This window comes from Rhinolophus hipposideros (assembly GCF_964194185.1).
Source record: "Rhinolophus hipposideros genome assembly, chromosome: 2".
Classification (NCBI taxonomy): Eukaryota; Metazoa; Chordata; class Mammalia; order Chiroptera; family Rhinolophidae; genus Rhinolophus; species Rhinolophus hipposideros.
The window spans coordinates 59,885,314-59,906,876 of NC_138048.1; the positions used below are offsets into that span (position 1 = coordinate 59,885,314).

General features: G+C 40.7%; 1 protein-coding gene across 3 annotated transcripts in view; it reads right to left on the minus strand.

The window, feature by feature from the left end:
* Positions 1-14,642, minus strand: part of ST6GAL1 (ST6 beta-galactoside alpha-2,6-sialyltransferase 1) — a 132,104-nt gene extending 117,462 nt beyond the window's left edge. The window contains exon 1 of one of the 3 annotated variants that reach the window (XM_081068910.1): positions 14,306-14,642. The gene's annotated coding sequence lies outside the window, so the exon portion shown is untranslated. The remainder of the gene's footprint in view (positions 1-14,305) is intronic. The other 2 variants (XM_081068902.1, XM_081068900.1) reach the window with 2 other exon arrangements.
* Between the last annotated feature and the right edge of the window lie 6,921 nt (positions 14,643-21,563).

Below are 21,563 nucleotides of genomic sequence, written 5' to 3' on the forward strand. Positions count from 1 at the left end.
CTTTTTAAACATTCTATCATTAATTCCCTTGCAGTAACTCTGTTAGGTAGACACTCTTAATTTTATTATTCATATTTTATAGATGATGAAACTAACTGTAAGTGACTTAACCAGGGTCACACAAGAAGTGATAAAACTGGATTCTTAACCATGGCATTACAGTAAGCTAATGGCCAGTGTTTGATTCTGTTGACTTAGACATTCAAAGGATTAGGCCATTGTTTATTGTGCTTCTTTTACAGATCTATTTTACAGATAGCTCCCCAAAGAGAGCTGGTGTTTTATGAGAGAAGCCATGCAATACACAATGCACTGATCTAGGGATCACCAGGCCTGAACTCTACTCCCAACTGCCATGATCCAGCTTGAAGACTTCAGCCAAGGCACATCTCCTTTACTACTTCATGAAATAAGGTCAGTTGCACCAAATAAGTTGTTTCCAAATCTGACTGACCTTTGGAAACACCTGCAGAAATTATTTAAAATATAAATTCTATTCCTGCATTCCCCCGGGAGCTCCCGGTGTCTGTCACTGCTAACATGCTCCCCAAGCAATGTCAGTGGTCAGCAGGATTTGCAGATAAGTCCTTGGGTTACTTCTCAGTCGCTTTCTAGGTTGTCCCAGAGAAGTTCCTCCATGGGGTAAAACTCTACCAACCATGCCTGAGCACGTGGTGCTCCACGGCCAGGGGAGCCTTCTCTCCTCGTACTGCCCTTCGTGAGAGACCCTTTGCCAAGGGCGTATGAGCTATCGACAGCTTAGACCTGGCTGCAGTCTTAGCTACCCTCTCGTTGGCTGTCGTCATCAGGAGTTAACTGACCACAAAGAGCTGGGCAATAACATTTGGAAAAGGCCACATTTCCCCAACACTGGGATAGTTCCTAAAGTTCAAATGTCTCCTGGGAAGCTACTTCAGTTTTCTAATCCCTCTTTGTATAGGGTATAAAGCAAAACCTTGGTCGCTTCCCACAAAAAACCCATGAGTACAGACAGCCACAGCATTCCTCTGCCAGGAGCTGGTGAGGAGATGACCAGTCACCAGCTCTGCTAGGGTCGAAGTATGGGGACGATCAGGTAGGCATTCGGGAGCAAGGTTCAGTGCAGGGAGTAGCCCCTGAACAATGCAGCATTACCCATGACAGCCTTCCTTGGTGATCCCATAAAGCTCTCAACTCTCTGGTTCAATCAGTGAGCAGATGGTTTATAATGGTGATAACAGCCGGCACCTCTCTAACCAAAACAGAACACCACACGGCCATGACCTGAAGGCCTCAGAATGACTCTATCCCGAAGTCAGGGACACCAGGGCCGGCCCACTGAGGCACAACATTGGTGTGTGTTTGTGAGGGTTTGGGGATGGGGTATACAGGCGCTTACATGAAACACAAAGGGTGACAAAAATGTATACATATTTTAAGAAAGGAAAACTGTATTAAAATTGTAATAGTCAATATACCGATAGCAAAAGATGACTACAAGTCACATTTGACTTCTGCAATTGCAAGAGGTGCTCAAAGTGGTTACCATCAGCACCCAGACACTTCTGATTATGGCGAACTACTGCTTGAGCAACGTTGACCAAAGTGCCCACTTGTACACATTTTTGTGGCACCTGTGGTATATGCCATTGTATTAAAAGGGCTGCATCAAACAGGCTTGGGGTTCCATCAATTGGGCTGTAATTCCAGGGAGCAAGTGAAACCATCTATCACATCTCTTTGGTCAGTTCCTCAAACTTTCTCAAACTTACTTGAAGAAGTATAAAACTTTCTCAAGCCTACAGGAAGGATGGATACTAGGAAACTATTTCCTTGCCCAAAACAGATACAAAGGTCATAGTTTCACATTCAGAGTGAACTTCACAGGAGGGATTTTTATTGCAGAATCTGGGACTCGTCTGAGGGTTGGGTTAAGAAGAAAGGGGCACAGTTCCGCTACTTGAGTTTACTTTCTCCACCTTAATTGTGCTGTTCACTGAGAGGACTTCCAAGGTACTCTCCCACACATCTTTCGGTTGATCTCTGTTGGACAGATAAATTAACTGAGGCCTAGAGACGTAAATGGCCTGCCAAACATTGCCTTGCTAAGAAGTGGCAGAGTTAGACTAGGGCCCACATCTTCTGACTCCGTGTAAATGCTAATAAGGGGCCGCAGGGCAGCCAAACCAGATAGAGTGAACCAAAGACTTGAGGGGGGAAAAAACAAAACAGAAACTGCTGTGGGCCAGCCTCACAAAATGAGCCCTGGAGAGGAATCAGGACCAGCTCATTATTTTCTGACTTTTCACAGTGGTCAGGGATCATTAGGCTGCATTTTCCAGCCCTTCTCTTCAAAGAGTTAAGGAAAACATATCAAGTGATAAGTGGAGATTGTAGAGAATGACCAGAAGCCTGGTGGAATGTTAGTGTTGCTGCTGTGAAGAAGGATGTCACCCATCTGAGATAGCTTTGTGTGAAGCTAGACCTCTGATACTGCATTTCCTTCACCCAGAGTTTTTTGGCAGAGGGTGAGGCAGAGCTTTACTGCTTCTTAGATTGCATGAGCTAGAAGAAATTGTGATTCTCAGTTATTGACCAGTGAGGTGAAATAGAGCATGTTAAGATTAAGATCTTGATATTCCAGAATGATCTGAGAGATAATAATGACTTCCTCAAATTAGTGAACCTAAAACTGAACTATGTGATAGTTAATCCTCAGAAAGAACCTGTGTAATGTGCTTCATTTAACACATTTGGAAAGGAGATAACTGAGGCTTAAGCAGTTTGAATAGCTGGCCAAAAGCCAGGCCTCTTGTAATTGGCAGAGCTGGGGACTGAATTAACATGGGCATGACTTCAAAACTACTCTTTAACCACTATGCTCATCAGTTTTTTTCTTGGAGGCAAAGTGATGTGAGGATCACCTGACTCATCTCCCTATTATTTCTTCCACTAGAACATGCTTATACTTTTTCATTCTTCTGAAATGCCCCCTTTCCTCTCACTCTGCCTATATAAACACACCCATCCTGTAAGGTCTAGTTCAACCCTAAGCTTCTCCAGGAAGCCATGAGTCCAAAATTATCTCTTCCTTCCCTAAAGTCTTAAAGACACTTGCAGAATTTTCTGGCACCTTCATTTTTTTTCTTTCATTAAATGAATAACTGAGATTTGGTTTTTATACTTCTTCAAGTAAATATGCAATAGCTGTATCATAGAAACCCTGTATAAATCCACAAATGAGGATGATATTTCCTTTAATAGATTCAGAGATGTGAACTGAATCAGTTCAGAATCTTCTCTCCTCACTTAGTCCAAATTTGGACCCAGGATCTGAAGGATAGGGAGGTGGGGTCCCTCCTGGCTCACCTATGACCTAGAAGCAGACTTGCTGCTCTTAGTTGACATTTTCCTCTCTGATCTCTTCCAAGGTCTTTAATAAAACTGCAAAAAGGCTATGCCTCTGCGAGGTGCCTCTCCACTTCCTAAATAACTAATAAGACAGTAGCTAACTCCGAGAGGTAGTGGTACTTCAGCAGCCTTTAGGGCCAAGCAATATGAAGTTTGCTGCCTTGATTTTTCCTAGCCAAGTGGCTTTGGGGAAGGCTCTTCACCCTTCTGAATCTATGAAATGGGGGTAATATAGGATTTGAAGGATCATAGTAAGAATCAACTATAACACTATTGTGTGCAGTGCCAGGTATCAAATAGATACTGAAAATATGGTAGCTCCTATAATTATCAGATGTGAACTCAATCAAAAGTTGGCGGACCACTAACTTTCTAACCTTAGGGCCAATTCAGAAAATCATAAACGTTCATGATATTGCGTAAGAAAACTCCTTCTCCTCTTTCTTCATCTTCTTTCTTCGTTTAATCCCATTCAAAATTAAACACTGTAACTGATTACCCACTATTATACACCAAATATGTATGTCACCCCAATGTTTATATCTTGCAAACCTAATGCCCAAGGTGGCGGGATTAGGAGGTGGGGGTGATTAGGATGTGATTAGGTCATGAGGGTGGGGCCCTCATGAATAGGATTAGTGTCCTTATAAAGGTGCCTGAGAAAGCTCCCTTGCTCCTTCTACCATGTTAGGACACAGTGAAATGTGTCACCTAGGAATCAGGAAGCAGGCCTTTACCAGACAGTGACTCAGCTGGTGATTTCATTGTGGATTTCTCAGCTTCCAGAACTATGAGAAATCAATTTCTGTTCTTCATAAGCCACCCAGTGTATTGTGTTTTGTTATAGCAGCCTGCACTAAGATATCTAACATAAAACAGACACGTCTGTGAGAAAATTAGCACTGCTTTTTAGCTTCTAAAAGATTCCTGTTCATATCTGGGCACATTGAAAAAGAAGCAACACAGAGACAACTTTCTCATGTTTAACCCTGAAATTATAGGCTTTGGACTCAATGAGAGCGCTAGAGACCACAGGAGTCTTACAGTAGTGGTTGCTCATCACCATGTGAGACAAACCTAAGGTATTACTGGGAGATCTCACTACACTCATAGAATGTCAAAGATTATCCCATTTCCCTCATGAGGAAACAGACACCAGGCTGATAAAGAAACCTCCCCTATGTTACACAGTGACAGAGCTCAAAGCAAACCATGGTCTCCACTCACATCTCTTTCCGTTACCTCTCACCCATTACTTTAAAGGCATTACTGACTAAACCTTGTGTGCTAGCTGTAAGCTTCCTGGGGGTGCAAAGCAGAGGAGATAGGGCCCCAGCTCTGGAGGAGTTCACAGGATAGGGAAGCAAGAGTTACCCACATACAGTCATGAGGAAACAGCTCAAGACCTTTATGACCCAGAGCTGAGTGGGGCACCCAGGCTCTAAGTAAGCTCCATGTCCGGGAGGCGTACTTGCTTGATTCACTGTTCCATCTCAGTCCCTTGAACAGTCCAGCTAAGGCAACATGTATAACGGCTAATGCAATTAGTGGACTCCAGAGCCACAGCTACTGGGATGGAATGCCACATCACCCAGGGAATCGCTGGACAAGTTTGGGCAAATTACTGAATCTCTCTGTGCCTCAACTTTCCCATAAGTAAAGCATGGATAACATTGTAAAGATGAAATGTGATTATCCGTGTAAAGTACTTTAGGAAGTGCCCACACAGAGTAAGTACTCAAAGGACACTCGCTATAATTGTTATATAAGCAATCTCATTATCAGAGAAGAAATTGATATTTGATGAACATATACATATACATACTTGAAATGCCATCAAATGATATTTGATAAATGAATGAACAAATGAATGCAGTTAGAGTCAGGGATGGAAGGGACTTTTGCAGTTTGAAGTACTTGGAGAAGGTTTCTAAGCAGAGGCCAGACATGAGCCAGGCACTTAAGGAAGCATAAGATCTGAGTAGGACGAAAGAGGAAGAAAAGAAAAATTTTTAAACTTTCAGAGGATCTCTTAGACAAAGACTTATGTTTAAAGATGTATTGAAGTGCTATTTTTTTCTGCAAAATATTGGAAACAACCTAAATCGCCACTGAAACAATCAAATACAATTTTATGAATCCATAAAATGAATTACTTTGAATGCATTAAAATATGTTCAAACAATACTTAAAGACAAATATGCTCAGATTATACTAAATTACAAAAAAACCCACACATTATAAACAGTATAATCTCGACTAAGTAAAAAAATCCATTTGTATATAAAAAGAAAGAAATTACAGAAATGTTATAAAAATTTGGTTCTTTAAATCTTTCTTAATTTTTCAAATTGTCGACAATGTATTACTTTACTACTTTTGTTGGTTTTTAATTGTAGTAAAATATTGCATTTTAACTATTTTTTGGTGTACAATTCACTAATATTTTTTAGTCTTCTTGCATTTTTCTCAGGTGAAGAAGATTCGCAAGCCTGAGACTTTGTCCACACTGCCATGCTCTCAGAGTGGCTGACAGACACCATGAGTAGAAGCATGGCCACTGCTCGTGCCTGAACACTTAACCCTTTGCCCTGGTAAACACCATTGTCATTTTGGAGCATGTAACTGCCTGTTGAGCATTGGCGCTTTGGCCCTCCAGTGTGAGGAATAATTCCTCCCTAAAGTCAGGTCATTAACAGGCTTGTCATGTCTGGACAATGAGGGGCCTCCTCCATTTCCAAGCTTCTTCATTTGGTCCAAACAAATGCAGTTTTCAGGCATTTCCTTCAATGCTCACGAATCAGGGGAGTTACTCTCGGGCTCCAGAATCCCAAAAAATTCCCTTGTGCCGCCTGAAAAATGTAAAAAGTCATATATGGAAGAGACTCCTCACCCAGTTCTGAAGGCTTGGCCTCATGCTTCAGCTTGCATAATGAATCACCACACCAGTTAGAAAGAGCAACCGTATGTAACAGAAGCCTGGCCAGAGGGAAGAGCTACCTGGCCATGGGCCTGTGTGTCTGCTACGTGCCCAGGTCCAATGGAGAAATGCCAACCTTGAAGTACTTCCTCAGTTTTTCTGTAATTCCACCATTTCTTAAGTCCATTCTCTTCTTTCTTCGTTTTCATGCATCTAATTCATATACTCAATAATCATTATTTATCTCCTACTATACACCAGGCTCTATATTAGGGATGAGATACTAGCACTAAAGATAACAGTAATAATCTTACTAACTGCCAAGCACTGTGCTTAAAAGCTTTACCTGCACTATCCCATTTAACTCTTACAACTCCACAAAGGGACAATTTCCCCCATTTTACAGATCATAAAGTTGAGATTAGGAAGGATAGGACATTTGCACAAGAGAACTTCTGGGCAAAGGTGGCAAAATGGCTCTGGATTAAATGATCTCTCTACCCCAATATTTTACAAAATAAAGAGCAAAAGTAAAATACAATGAAACAGTAAAAAAAAAAAAAAAATTACCAGCAAGTTCTACTTTTGCTACAAACAAATCAGCACCTACCAGATCCTGTAGTCCTACAGAAAACAGCTATAAACCTTGGACAAAATGCAAAAACAACAACCTGAAGGCACAAGAGAGTAAACAGAAGCGGACAGACTCTGGAGGGAGTCAAATCTTGGAAGAACGTACTGGCAAGGGGTGAGCTACCTGTTTCTGTAGTTTTTAACCTAGGAACAGGCTGAGATCAGCACTGTAAAACTCTAATAAAAAAAATCCATAGTCCTTCTGGCCTAAGAACCAGAGAACAGAGTGTGCTGAAATGTAAGCAAAGGAGGGGGCGTATTGGAAAGAAATGATCCAAAGAGAGAAAGAGGCCCAAATTCTGTGTATAAACTCTGACCAAGATTCTGTCAAATCCTGAACCACACAAGCATAAGGCAGCCTCAAAGCAGCAGAGCTAAAGAGATAGGGGAGCTGAGCTAAGAGTTGAACTGCTCTCCAAAGGGCAGAGTTTTGCAGTTTGGATCCACCTAAGTCCATCTGCTTGTGAAAACAAAACATCAACATTCTCAGAGTGCTATAATAGCATCTATAATCTCCACAACATCAAATAATGTCTACGATAATTCAAAATTACTCAACATGCAAAGAACCACAGAATATAATCCAGGATTAAGAGAAAAGACAACTGAGACCAACCAGAGCATGATTCAGGTGTTGTAATTAGCAGATTGGGATTGCCAAGGAGTTATCACAATTATGCTCAATAAATTCTAGGAATATATACTTTCAATAAAGGTAGGGCAGGAAATCTCAAATGAGAGATAAAATCTATATTTAAAAATAACCAATAGGGGTGGCCGGTTAGCTCAGTTGGTTAGAGTGTGGTGCTAATAACACCAAGGTTGCTAGTTCGATCCCCACATGGGCCCTGTGAGCTATGCCCTCCTTAAAAAAAAAAAAAAAATAGCCAAGGGAAATTCTAGAACTGAAAAAATACAGTATAAGAAATTAACAATTCTCTGGATGGACTTGACAAAAAAACAGTCAAAGAACTTGTAGATCAATAAAAATTGTCCAACCTGAAGAACAGAAAGACAAAAAAATTGAAAAATATGAACAGTCTCAGGGACCTGTAGACAATATAAAAATATCTGCATACATATAATTTGAATTCTAAAAGTGGAAGATTCTACACCAGGACAATATGCTTATCAATTTAAGTTGAATGATAAAAGTAAAAGAAAAAAGAAGTCTTTAGATATCCAGGAAGAAAAATCCAGTCACCTATGAAAGTGAAAAAAATCAGATTTTCCACTGCAGTGTTCTATGGCAGAGGACAGTGAAGCAATGTCTACAAAGTTCCAATGTGTACAAAGAAAAAGTGACTCAGAAATATTGCATCCCATCAAAATGCCATTCAAGTACAAATGCAAATGGCAGCCATTCTCAATTATGCAAGCATTCAAGAAATGTAGTATGTATGCATGAGCCTTCTTGAAAACATAAGCTCTACCTGATCAAGAATTGAATCAGAATGAAAAACCCAGAAATAGAAATGCTGGAGCAAAAACTCCAGTGGTGAGCATCAAATCCACATAAATATCAAAGCAAAGTAACAGAGTATATGGAGCTATGGAGCTATGGAGCAGAATGGATTGTAACCATCATAATCTGTACAAAGAAATAATACTGACCAACACAAAAATGGTAGGAGGGGAGAAGGAGGTGAGAAGTGCAACAGTGCTAGTCTGATATTTTCTAGTAGGCCATCAGTTGGTGGTATCTAAAATTAAAATATGATGTTTTTGAAAGCATAGTAACTCCAACTCTTAATAGTTTTTATAATCCTTTTTTGCCTTAACCTCTCACAGGAGCCAGATAGCATATACTAATAGCAAACGTTTACTGAGTGTTTACCATATGCTTACTGCTCTAAACTCTTTATCCAGATTAATTTGTTTAATCCTGTTGACAACCCTATAAAGTAGGGTCTATTACTAGCCCCATTTTACCAAAGAGGAAATGAAACACAGAGATGTTAACTAAACTACCCAAAGCCCCAAAGCTAGCAAGTCATGGAATCAGAATTCAAACCCAAATAGCCTGGCTACCAAGCTCAAGTACTTCACCCCCACTCTTTTTCATGTCTCAGTGAGCATGAAATGGGCGGGAAGGAAACAATAAGGGGTGGGCAGTTATCCCTGAAATTAGAGTGTGTGCACACTTGCCTCCACCAAGGCATTCAGCTTCTATTTCTTAAAAAAAACAAAACTGTGTGCAGCCAAGCAAAGTACTTCTGTGGATCTCTACGCAGCTTGCTGGGCCCAGGCTGAGGCCCTGCTTTACAGGGGTTTGAAGGAACTGCTAATATCTCAATATTGCTTGCGGTGAAGAAACATTCATCTGAATTTCAGCAATCCTTGCATGTCACTAGTTTCTAATTATTGTTGTTTTTTGTTGAATTTTTTACCTTTAAACAATAGAATATGGAATAATCCTATTACAATGGTTTTGTTTATTCCTGTATTAATCCAACATACACATTCACTTGGAAAAATGTATAATCATGCTCACAAGTAATTTTATTTCTGAATAGTGGCATCTGAGGGTCATTTGTTGCTTTCTTCCTTGTACTTTTCTGTATAATATTTATCACTTTGGTAAAAATAAAGATTTTTGAGAACATAAAATGAGAAACTTGTTTAAATTCACATAGCTTGAAGCCAAGATGTCAACTCATATCTCCTAGATTTTAAGAACCATGCACTTAACCATTTATCTTACCTTCTGCACCCTGGGGTTAAAGAAGTAGAAGTCTTCATGTGATGGATATGCTAGGAACTATGGTGTATTTAAAGTGCTTGACACCATGTCCAGCAGACAGTAAGTAGTAAAGAAATGTCTGTGGTTATAATAACTGTAATTATTGGTATTAATTGCTACTATAGTATGTTATTAGAAATGCTATGATAGAAGAAGTACTGTATTTTGCCATGTATAATGCATTCCCGTGTTTTTGGCCCAAACTTTCAGGGAACAAAATCTTTCATTTTAATTTTTTAATTCAAAGTTTTATTTCTTTACATTTAGGTACTTGTTTTTTGTATTATAAAGGAATTTTAGCATTTATTTTTTAACATATTATGGTACAAGAAATTTCATGTAACAAATAATTACAAAACACCAGAATAGATACAAGGTACAAGAAATTTTATGCACCAGTAACAAATTTATGATATTTACACATCACAGAAGGCCAAGAACTCTTCCTCGATGCAAATTCATCATAAATTCAACAAAACTATCACGTTCCAGTGTATTATTTTGCATACGGACATCATTATTGATTTCTAAAGTTACACTTTTAACTCATAAGCATAAACAAAAGAGTTAACAACATTTATATATATACAGAATTCTACCCATGTATAATATGCATTCTTATTTTTCCCTCACAAATTTGGGCAACAAAATGTGCATTATACATGGCAAATATGGTATATGATGGCCTGGAAACACAAAGGAGAAAAACCTGCTAATCCAAAAAGGTAGTCAAGGAAGGCTTCCTGGAAGAGGTGACAGAAGCTAAGTGTTAAAGAGTCAGATTTAGCCAGGTAAAAGGTAAGGAGAGAAGGGCATTCCAGGCAAGAGAAATAGCATTATGGATTAAAATAACTGGTATGGCTTTGGACTTTAAATTCAGTGGGAATCCACTGGCAAGTTTGAAGCAGAGGAGCGTCCCACTGACATATGCCTTTCTGAGAGCTCACTGGCTGCTTGTGTGGAGCACTGGCTAGAGAGAGAAAACTGGTTGTGGTTATTGCAATAGTCCTCCTAAGAACTGGTGGGCCCTAAGGCAGAGGCAGAGTCGATGGAAAGTTGTCTAGGACTGTGGTTCTCAAAATGTGGTCCATAGACCACTAGGGGTCCCTAAAGCCCTTTCAGAGGAGTTGCAAAATCAAAATTATTTTCACGATAATATTAAGGCAATATTTGGCTTTTTCACTGTGTTAACTCTTGGCCTAATAATTCAAGAGCAATGATGGATAAAACTGCTGGTGTCTTAGCACAATCAAGAAAGCACTTGATTGTGTGTTGCCTAACACTGACACGAACACTAACAGTGTTGCCTTCTTCACCACCATGCACACAGAGAAAAAGATAAGTCAATTTCTCTTTAAAATATTCTTGACGAAGCAATTAAAAAATACTAACTTCATTAAATCTTGACTTTGAGTACACTCCTTTTTCATACTCTGTATGATGCAAGAGAAAGGACACCTAGAGAATTTTAGTTACAGAGAGAAACACAATTGTCTCAGAGAAAAGTATTTTCTTTCATGGAACACCATTTTTGTCTGAAAAACATGACTGATAAACTAAGGTTAGACATGCTTGAATATTTGGGAGACATTTTCTTAAGAATGGACAAGGTGAACCTGCCATTTCAAGGCAAACAACTGCTCCTTGTTTTTGTTATTAATTGTATTTGTGGCCAATGATAAAATTTGAGTGTTCAGACAAAAATTAGAATTTTGGAAATTTGTTTCCCCCAACTGTGAATGTGGCAACTTCCCAGTTCTTACATATATATCTGACGAGGTGGTTGCTATGAGCTCAATTGTGTCCCCCCAAAGAACATGATGAAGTGAAGTCCTAACCCTTGGTACCAATGAATGTGACCTTATTTTGAAATAGGGCCTTTGCAGATGTGACCAAGTTAAGAGGAGGTCATACTGAATTTGGATGGACCCTAAATCCGGTGATTTGTTGTCCTTATGTAAAAAGAGGTCTGGATAAATAAACACAGACACACACATGAGAAGAGGCCATGTGAAGATGGAGGTAGAGATTAAAGCCATGCAGCTACAAACCAAGAAATGTCAAGGATTCCTGGCAACCACCGAAAGCTGAGAGACAGGCATGAAACAGACGCTCCCTCAGGGCTTCAAGAAGGAACCAAACCTGCCAACACCTTCATTCTGGATATCTAGCCTCCAAAAATGTGAGAGAGTAAATTTCTGTTATTTTAAGCCATGCTGTTTTCAGTGCTTTGTTACAGGAGCCCTATTACAGTGGTGATAACAGCAAACATGATTATTTGATATTATGGAGGGAAATGCATCCACATGTGAAAGATGTGCATAACTCAGTGAGACAATATTTCCAAAAGCTCCATGTATAATGTCACAAAATAATGCATGGATAAAAGATCCATTCAAAGTGTAAAATAGACCAATAGACTTTAATATAAAAGAGTACAAAACGTTCGTTATAAGGTTTCAGAATCCACATTGCAGTCAACCTTTAAGAATCTATTGTACTCGTGCTTTGGAGTAGTATCAAAGAAAACAATCTACAATGATCTGGAAAGGCTGTTAAAACACCCCTCCCTTTTCCAACTACTTATCAATGTGAAGCTGGATTTTCTCCAAATACTTCAACCAAAATAATATACTGGAACAGACTGAATGCAGAAGCAGATAGGATTATCCAGCCATCTTCTATTACACCAGACATTAAAGAGATTTGCAAAAATTTAAAACAATGAAATTCTTCTCTCTTTTCTTTTGTTTTGGAAAATGGGGATATTTTCATTAAAATATTTTATTCATGATAATATGTGATGGGTCTACTATTATTTTAAATAAATATTTCAAACTTTCTGTTTTAATTTCTAATACAGTAAATCTCTCTAATTATAGCTCATATACATAGAGGCTTTTGAGGATCTTCAATGATTTTTAAGTGTAAAAGGATCCAGAGACCCAAAAGTTTCACTAAAAGTAGAAACAACAGTATTTGGAAAATGGTTAGTAAGGGCTGAGAGAGAGAACAGACTTGGTTCAGTCCCAGGAACTATTCTCCTGATAGGGATTATGTCAAGAACAGGCTTTAAAGGACAGGTGATCTCTTGGGAATGTTGAGTTTAGGTTGCCTGAGGTATGCTCGGGTGCAGCAGACCATTTGGCAAAGGGCTATGGGTGTAGAGGGTAGCTGTCTGAATACACAGTGTGCATAGCAGTCGCAATTGAAGGCCCAGGAAAGAAGAGTATTTGAAAGAAGAGAATTGCCCTGAGAAGAGAGCTCAGGATGGAGTTCAGAGTTACACCAACATTGAGGCATTGTGAGAGAGCCAGCTAGAAACCAATCTATGAGTCACAAAAAGAGTATCCAGGGGGAAGAGAAACCTCTCACGGAGGGTTGTCACAGAAAAAAGCAAGGCAGAATTTTCAAGAGTGGCAGGAGCAACAGCAACAAATATAAAGATATGAACTGAGTCACTGCTGACCAGATGAAAGTAGTCTAGAGATAGAGGAGAAGTCATAGAGGCAGCAGGCATGGGCCGCTCTAATGTAACCAGCCTGAGGTCCAGCAGAAGTTACAATGGTCAATTTATGAGATGGGTGGGAAGAAGGCCAGAGGAGAAGCAGAAATTCAAAATTTGGAAAAGTGAGGTATACACAATAGAACAAGGCCCTCCAATGAGGCCAAAGGATAGGCTTTTCCAGTGCTCAGGAGACAGTGAGGTAGAGAAGGCAAGACCATAAGGGCTTTGGAACCAAACTATCTGATCAAGTCTTGCAGTTGCCATTTGGTAAATATTTGTGTCCTCCCAATATTCATTTGTTGAAACTCTAATTCCCTCTAATCCCCATGCTATAGTATTTGGAAGTGGGGCTTTGGGGAGATAATTAGATCATTAATGAAGGTGGAGGCCTTATGACGGGACTGGTGTCCTTTTAAGAACAGACAAGAAAACTTGCCCCTCACCCTCTCTCTCCCTTCTTCCACCATGTAAAGATACAAGGAGAAGACAGCCACCTATAAACCAGAAAGCAGGTCCTCACTAGACACCGAATCTGCCAACTCCCTAATGTTGGACTTCCCACCCTCCAGAACTCTGAGAAATAAATATGTGTTATTTAAGCCACCCAGTCTATGATATTTTGTTACAGTAGCAGGAACTAAGACACTAGACAAGGGATTTGAAAAGCTACTTAAGTTCTCTGTGCCTTAATTTCCTCTTCTAAAAATATGGAGAGCAATAGTATATACCTTAAACCCAGCATGAATTAATATGCATTAAGAATTTAAAATGCTGTCTGCCAAACAGAAAATGCTCAAGCAATCCCTGAGACTGAAGGGAAGAGGAGACTGAAGGGAAGGGGAAAAGTTCTGCCATCCATCCACAGTCCACAGTTTCTAGGTTTGAGGGACAGAGCTGAGATGGTGCCTGCCTGATGTCCCCTCCCTTCTCTGGAGTCCATATGAGGCAGGCAGGTGGTCCCATTAGAGTTTGAGTGTGGCATAATTTTAAAATATGATTCAGTGGGACATAAACAAAATAGTGCTTTCTTTTTCAATTACTGTCTACAACCACACTCTTTCAAAGTCTCCTTTCTGGCTTATTAAAAGATAGTTTAAAACTTTAAACTCACCTATACAGGCTGGAGTTGTGTTTCTGAGGAGGAACAGCACTTCCAGTGAGTGGCAGCCAGGAAGGAGGAGGAAAGGGGATGATATCCCTTTCCCTAGCCAGCCACTGTGTGATCCCTCCTGCAGTTACTGCTGCTTCTCTGGCTAACTCTGGCTGACCCACTTATCCTCCGCGTTTCGGGTGTCTAATTGCTGAGTCTGCTGTGGGCTCATTTGAGAACTCTTCTGAGGGACCCCAGATAGGAAATCCAGCGTGGCTCAACTCCCTCACTCCACTGCTGCTTGCACCCAGAGGTCTGCCCCTCTGCTGGATGACCTGGCACAGTGCACAGCCTTCCCAAGGGGAGGAGTCAGCAAGGCATGTCCACTTGACCTTCACCATCTTGAGCAGGGTAGATGACTGTTTGTCTTGGACAATTCCCCATCTCTCCATTACCCTCCTTCCTCCCCACGCTTAATGGGAGACATTGTTTGTGGGGGTTGCTGAGGGCAGCAGGGCCAGTTCTGCTGCTTCTTCATAAGCTCCAGGAAAGCAGCTGTACCTAAATTGGCAGCTCTCTTGAGAAGGGAGCAGAGGAATACTACTGCCTGTTGTTTTTAACTGTGTGCCTGAAGTAACAAATTGGAAAAGCCCTCCTCAGACTGTTAGGTAGCTATCGGGAAGGGGATGAGGTGCTGGCTTAGAAAGGCACACCGGGCCAGTTTTCAAGGTACTGATAAGTAGTTTGGCCTGATCTTGAATTTCGTGGACTCTTTGAAGTGTTTTCCATCAAAGGAATGACATGATCAGATAAGGGTTTCAGAAGAATCGGCTTGGTGGAAGGTCAGGAAATTAGAAAATGACTCAGGAGAGAGATAACCAGATTCTGCACTGGGAGTGATGGGAAGAGAACAGAGTCCTTGCAGAGTAAAAATGAAGGTCTGCCTCTGGATAGGCCTTCCTGGGCTCAAGCCATTACGGACATAGCTGCACACCATTGCTGTGCTCTGCCCACCCGTTAGAACACCCCAGACTCAAATGAGGGCCCTAGAGCCAACTGTGTGCTTCTCTTGGCCATGGAGACCCTTTTCTGTCTGTATCCACAGTTGGGCCTACTCCCATTTCCTGACCCATCGTCATAGCTTGGGTTTTCCAGAAGTAGACTCTGAAATGGAGTTTGGGGGTACACTATGTTTACTAGGGATCAACACCTATGAAAGGAAGAGGAAGGAAGCAGGATTGGGCCCAGAAACAAGTTGAACAGTATTACAGACCTGACAAATCATGAACCTGGTGGGAAGATCTGGAGCAAAGGCTGTCAGTGTCTCAGCTCAGGCACAGCCGTCCAGGGTTTTGTACCCCCACCTCACTCAGCCCAGGATGCAGGCTGCCCCACAAATGGTGTGGCCTCCCATGAGGCCACTGTACAGCTGAGACAGAGTCTGACAGAGCTGACCACTGGAGCTGCCTGCTGACCAGTCCCACAACTTGGCAGCAAACCTCGCTTGGAGGGGGTATAGACAGTGCATCTCCATGGCTTCCACCCTGTCTTCCTGTGGGGACAGAGTCCCAGAGAGCAGTTTCCAGGCTCTCCGCCTCACGTGGAAAGGTGCTGGCTCCGTTATTAGGTGGCCATCATCTGTAATTACATGGCCATCTGCTGTGGCTGGGTGGCCATGAGTTGTTACCAGTTAGCCATTAGCCACTAATATAACTGCTGTGGCTATGCTAGGGGGTTGGTTGGTTGCCAGAAAAGTGGATGGCAGGTTGCAGATCATGTGGCTCCTGCTTCTTATGTCTCCAACCCAGCCACCAGTGAGACTATAGTGGTATGAAACCCCCATCCATGGCTCCGTTAGTGTTCTTTTTTGGGCCCTGCATTTTTATGCAGGGAGCGGGACCAGAGTCCCTGCATGACACTTCCACTCTGACTTCTGGGCTTCATGGTGAACCCTGCTCCTTACAATCTGCCTCACCCACCTTTCCAGAATCTGACAGCCCAGGTTTGCCAGCAGGGCTTCAAAGAAGGGAGCAGCAAGAACATTAGACGTGGGAAATGCTCTTTATCGACAATTCTAGCCCCAGGCACCCATAATTAAGAAGGTGAATTTACTTCTGAAGAAATTATGTAACAGCCTTCCAGGTAGAGACATTTTAGGGATTTTCCGCTGTCTGGATCTGTGTCTGGATCTGGATCTGATTCCCACCCCCATCTGAAATAATCTCAAACTAACATTGGAGAAGATGGGGGCTGCTTGAGCCTTGGACATCCCCTTACTCACCCAAATTTGGGGTTAACACTGACCAGGTTTGCCTTTGCCCAGGAAAACTTGAATTAAACTAGAGGTGGAGTTTGAGGAGTAACTTTTATGCTCATCTATAAGTCTCCCTGAGGGTCATCTTAAGAATCCAGAGACCAGCATGTTACTAAGGGCCCAGCAGGAGCTCTGTAAATGTTTGTTGAATGAAACTTCTGCACAAATCTGATTCCATCATGAGCATTATCTGAGATGAGCACAGCTCTCAATTAACCACCCCATCCTCATTCATTGAATTCCTGTTAAAGGGGAAAGTAGACTTCATTTTTAGGAAAGTGATGATCAGTAGTTAATGACTGAAAGAGAAGATGAGGGAAAGACAGAGGCACTTCCAGAAAAGTCTCAATTTATGACAGAAAGTCTGTGTAAAGCCCAGGGGCTCTTGTTTAATTGGTACCCCCGAGCTAGCTACTTATCATTCATAGGCCTTATTGGTAAAATTAGCATATTTTTAACAGCTAAATCACAAGGTGTTGTAAGGATTGAAGAGACAACAGGTCAAGGCCCTAGCAGGACGCCTGACACTTGAGGTGAGGTTATTCTTGTACTTGTTCATCATAATAAATAAAGGAGGAGGGCAGGAGAAAAAGGGCATGAAGCCTGGGACATAGAGGTTCTTTGCTCAGGCACAGAGAAAGGCACACTGGTATCCATCATTCATTTGTTCATTCATTCAAGATATTTATTGAGTTCCTACTGTGTGCCAGGCATGATGTGAACAAGACAAGCAAAGATTCTTGCTCTCCTGGAGCTTGCATTCTAGTGGAGGAGCCAGATAATCAAAACATACAGTATATTAGGAGATAATGAGTGCTGCAGGAAAAAAAAATAACAAAAAAGGAGAGCATTAAGTGACAACAAGGCTGAGAGTGACTGGGTTAGAGGAAAGGAAGCAAGCTGCAAACGTAAATACAATGGCCAAGGAAAGTAGGTGTCCTTGAGGAAGTGACATGGAGCAAGATCTTAAAGGTGAAGATCCCTGGACATCTAGGGGACAGCAGTCCCATAGCTACAGCAGAGCCCTCAGGCGGAAGCCTTCTGATGGAGTCTCTCCAGGAACAGCAGGGGCCAGGAAGGCTGGACCAGTGAGCAAGGGGCAGGGAGCACAGAGGCGACCTGTTGAATGAGGGGCAGTTCATACCGGCTTTGTGGCTTTGTAGCTAGACATTGCTTTTGCTCTGAGCAAAACAAGAGCCTTTGCAGGGTTTTGCACAGGATCTGACTTTAACGGAGTTATACTAGCTGTGATGGGGGATTCATAAGAGGAATTTCTACCACGCTTCTATATGGTGGACATACAGGAATCTGTTCAAAGATAGATTACGTAGATTATGTGGGACACATCTCAGCAGGTTGTTGATGGGGATTGCACAAAGCAAATTCTTCCTTAGCTTAGAAAAACTCAAAAGGACACAGATCCAGACCTTTCAGGCTTATTTTATGCATAAACCATTCATCTTCAACAAATAAAAAACCTTTTTAAAGGCAGACAGAAAGGAAAGATTGGGAGACTCCAATTTTTTCCCCTGATTTTTACCTAATTAAAATTTTAAATAGATGTTATCTGCATAGCATACTTTGAAAGGTACAAAAGGATGGAAAGTGTGTCCTTCCCCTTACCTGTTTCCTCCCCATAGAAGCAAACATGGTCACGATTGGTTGTGTAGCCTCTTGGAGGCATACAAATTAGTATATGTGTACCTTATTGTTATGGACTGAATTGTGTCACTTCCCCTGCCAAATTCATATGCTGAAGTCTTAAACACCAGTATCTCAGAATGTGACTGCATTTGGAGATAGATTCTTTAAGAGGCAATTAGGTTAAATATGGTCATTAGCGTGGGCCCTAATCCAGTATGACTGGTGTCCTTAAAAAGGGGGGGAGATTAGGGCATAGACACAGAGGAAAGACTGGGTGAAGACACTGGGAGAAGACGGTCATCTGCAAACCAAGCAGAGTGGCCTCAGAATAAGCCAACCCTGTGACAGCTTGATCTCAGACCTCTAGCCCCCAGAACTATGAGAAATAAATTTCTGTTGTTTAAGGCACTCACTCTGTGGTACTTGGTTATGACAGCCCTAGCAAATTAATATACTTATGTATATATTTAAATGAAGTATATACATATATATAAAATATATATAATATATACGGATATATAATTTATATGTTATATATATATATATATATATATATGAATTTTTTGTCCTGCTCCCAAAATTCATGTGTTGAAATTCAATCCTCAACGTGATGATACTGGAGTTGGAGCTTTGAGAGGTAATTAGGTCATGAATGATGCTGGAGCCCTCATGAATAAGACTAGTGTCCTTATAAGAAGAGGCCAGAAAGGCGGCTCACTCTCTTTCTGCCATGTGAAGACACAATGAGAAATCAGGAGTCTGCAATGGGGAAAGAGTCCTCAGCAGAACCTAATCATACTGACACCTGATCTCAGGCTTTTAGCCTCAGGACTATGAAAAACAAATTTCTGTTATTATAGCAGCCCGAATTGACTAAGATTATATAAGTATATATTTGTTTTTACTTTTTTTTTTTTTTTTTTTTTAAGGAGGGGATAGCTCACAGTGGCCCACGCGGGGATTGAACTGGCAACCTTGGTGTTATTAACACCACTCTCTAACCAACTGAGCTAACCAGACACCCCTAGATATATATTTTATATCAAATTTATGCATGTATATATGTATATTTTTTATTGACTAAGACTATATATATGAGGTCAGACAATTAAGTTCGCGAAGTCATCCTAGAAAAAATGCTGCATAGCTCATTGCTGAACATTCCTAGGGTCATCCTTGAAGTACTCCCTTTGGGAAGCTATGCACCAACACCAGTGCCTAGTCCACACTCCAAAGCAATTTTGGGACTCTTTTTCTGGAATGACCATCAGAGCTGTTATTGTATTACCCTTGATGTCCTGAATGTCATCTAAATATCTTCCTTTCAATATTTCCTCTATCTTCGGGTAAAGAAAGAAGTCATTGGGGGCCAGATCAGGTGAGTAGGGAGGGTGTTCCAATACAGTTATTTGTTTACTGGCTAAAAACTCCCTCACAGGCCGTGCCGTGTGAGCTGGTGCATTGTCGTGATGCAAGAGCCATGAATTGTTGGTGAAAAGTTCAGGTCGTTTTCGTCTAACTTTTTCATGCTGCCTTTTCAGCACTTCCAAATAGTAAACTTGGTTAACTGTTTGTCCAGTTGATACTAATTCATAATGAATAATCCCTCTGATTTCACAAAAAGATTGGCAACATCATTGCAACAAGCTCGCGAACTTAATTGTCAGACCTCATCTATCTTCATTTAATTTTAATTGGGATAAAAGACTATAAAAGAGAAAATTTGGGGATAAGAAAATGTGAACTGGATAAAATGGGAATGGGAAAATTGACTGGATAAAAATGATGTTAATGAATTATTGTTAATTTAGTCGAGTATAATAAATATTAATAAATTTAATATTTATAGTAATAAATATAATTGTAAATATAATAGTTTATTCCAGTGTGTTTGTATGTACAGAAACATAGCTAAAATTTTGCCCCATTTGTTTTAATAATGATTAAATCTAGATAATGCTTAGAGGATATACAGAAAATAACTGAACTAGTCTTTCTATTTTTGCATATTTTAAAAATTTTAAATATCATAATTTTAGAAAAAATATACCTCATTGTATTTTTTATTGTGGTAAAATATGCATAAAATAAAACTGACCATTTTAACCATTTTTAAGTGTACAATTGTTATTAAGTACATTCACAGTGTTATGTACCTCACTGTGTTTTTAAGTTTATTGAGGTATAATTTACGTACAAAAAAAGTACACATTTTCAGTGTCTGATGGAATAATTTTTGAAAATGTATACTGCCATATAACCACCACTGTATCAAAATATAGATTTGCTTCCTGCCCCTTTGCAGTCAATCCGTCTTACCACCACCTTACACAACAATCCCGATCTTATTTCCGCCATTATGTTAACATAGCTCCGTCTGATCTACATCTTCATATAAATCAGAGGTGACCAAACGGCGGCCCCTGGGCCAAGTGCGACGCGCAATCCATTGTTAATTGGCCCGCAGCAAATTCCAAAAACATATTTAGTTTACTTAAACAAACCAGGTGAGGCAATACATACTTCACCTTGAGTGAGTGGCCCAGCTGTTTGCGTATTTTACCGCATATGGTCCTTGGTGAAAAACGTTGAAAAAAGTTTGGACACTCCTGATATAAATGAAGTCACACAGTATTTACAGTTCTGAGTCTAGCCTTTTTTTTCCACTCAACATAATATTTTTTAGATTTATCTGTGCTGTTGCAAGTATCAGAAATTTGTTCCTTTTATTGCTGAGTGATAGTCTATGGCATGAATGAATACACAACAATTTGATTATCCATTTACCTATAGAAAAAGATTAGTGTTTTTTTCAGTTTGTGGCTATTATGAATTATGAATAAAACAGCTATTAATATTCGTATACAGCTCTTTTTGTAGATAGATATTTTCATTTCCCTGGTTTGTATGGTAAATAAATGTTTAACTATAAAAAACACTACTGGGGGCCGGCCGGGTGGCTCAGGCAGTTAGAACTTTATGCATCTAATTCCGAAGGCTACCAGTTCGATTCCCACATGGGCCAGTGGGCTCTCAACCACAAAGTTGCTGGTTCAACTCCTCGAGTCCCGCAAGGGATGATGGGCTCTACCCCCTGAAACTAAGATTGAACATGGCACCTTGAGCTGAGCTGCCACTGAGCTCCCGGTTGGCTCAGTTGGTTGGAGCACGTCCTCTCAACCACAAGGTTGCCGGTTCAACGCCCGCAAGGGATGGTGGGCTGTGCCCCCTGGAACTAACAACAGCAACTGGACTCTCCACAACTAAGACTGAAAGGACAACAACTTGAAGCTGAATGGCACCCTCCACAAGTAAGATTGA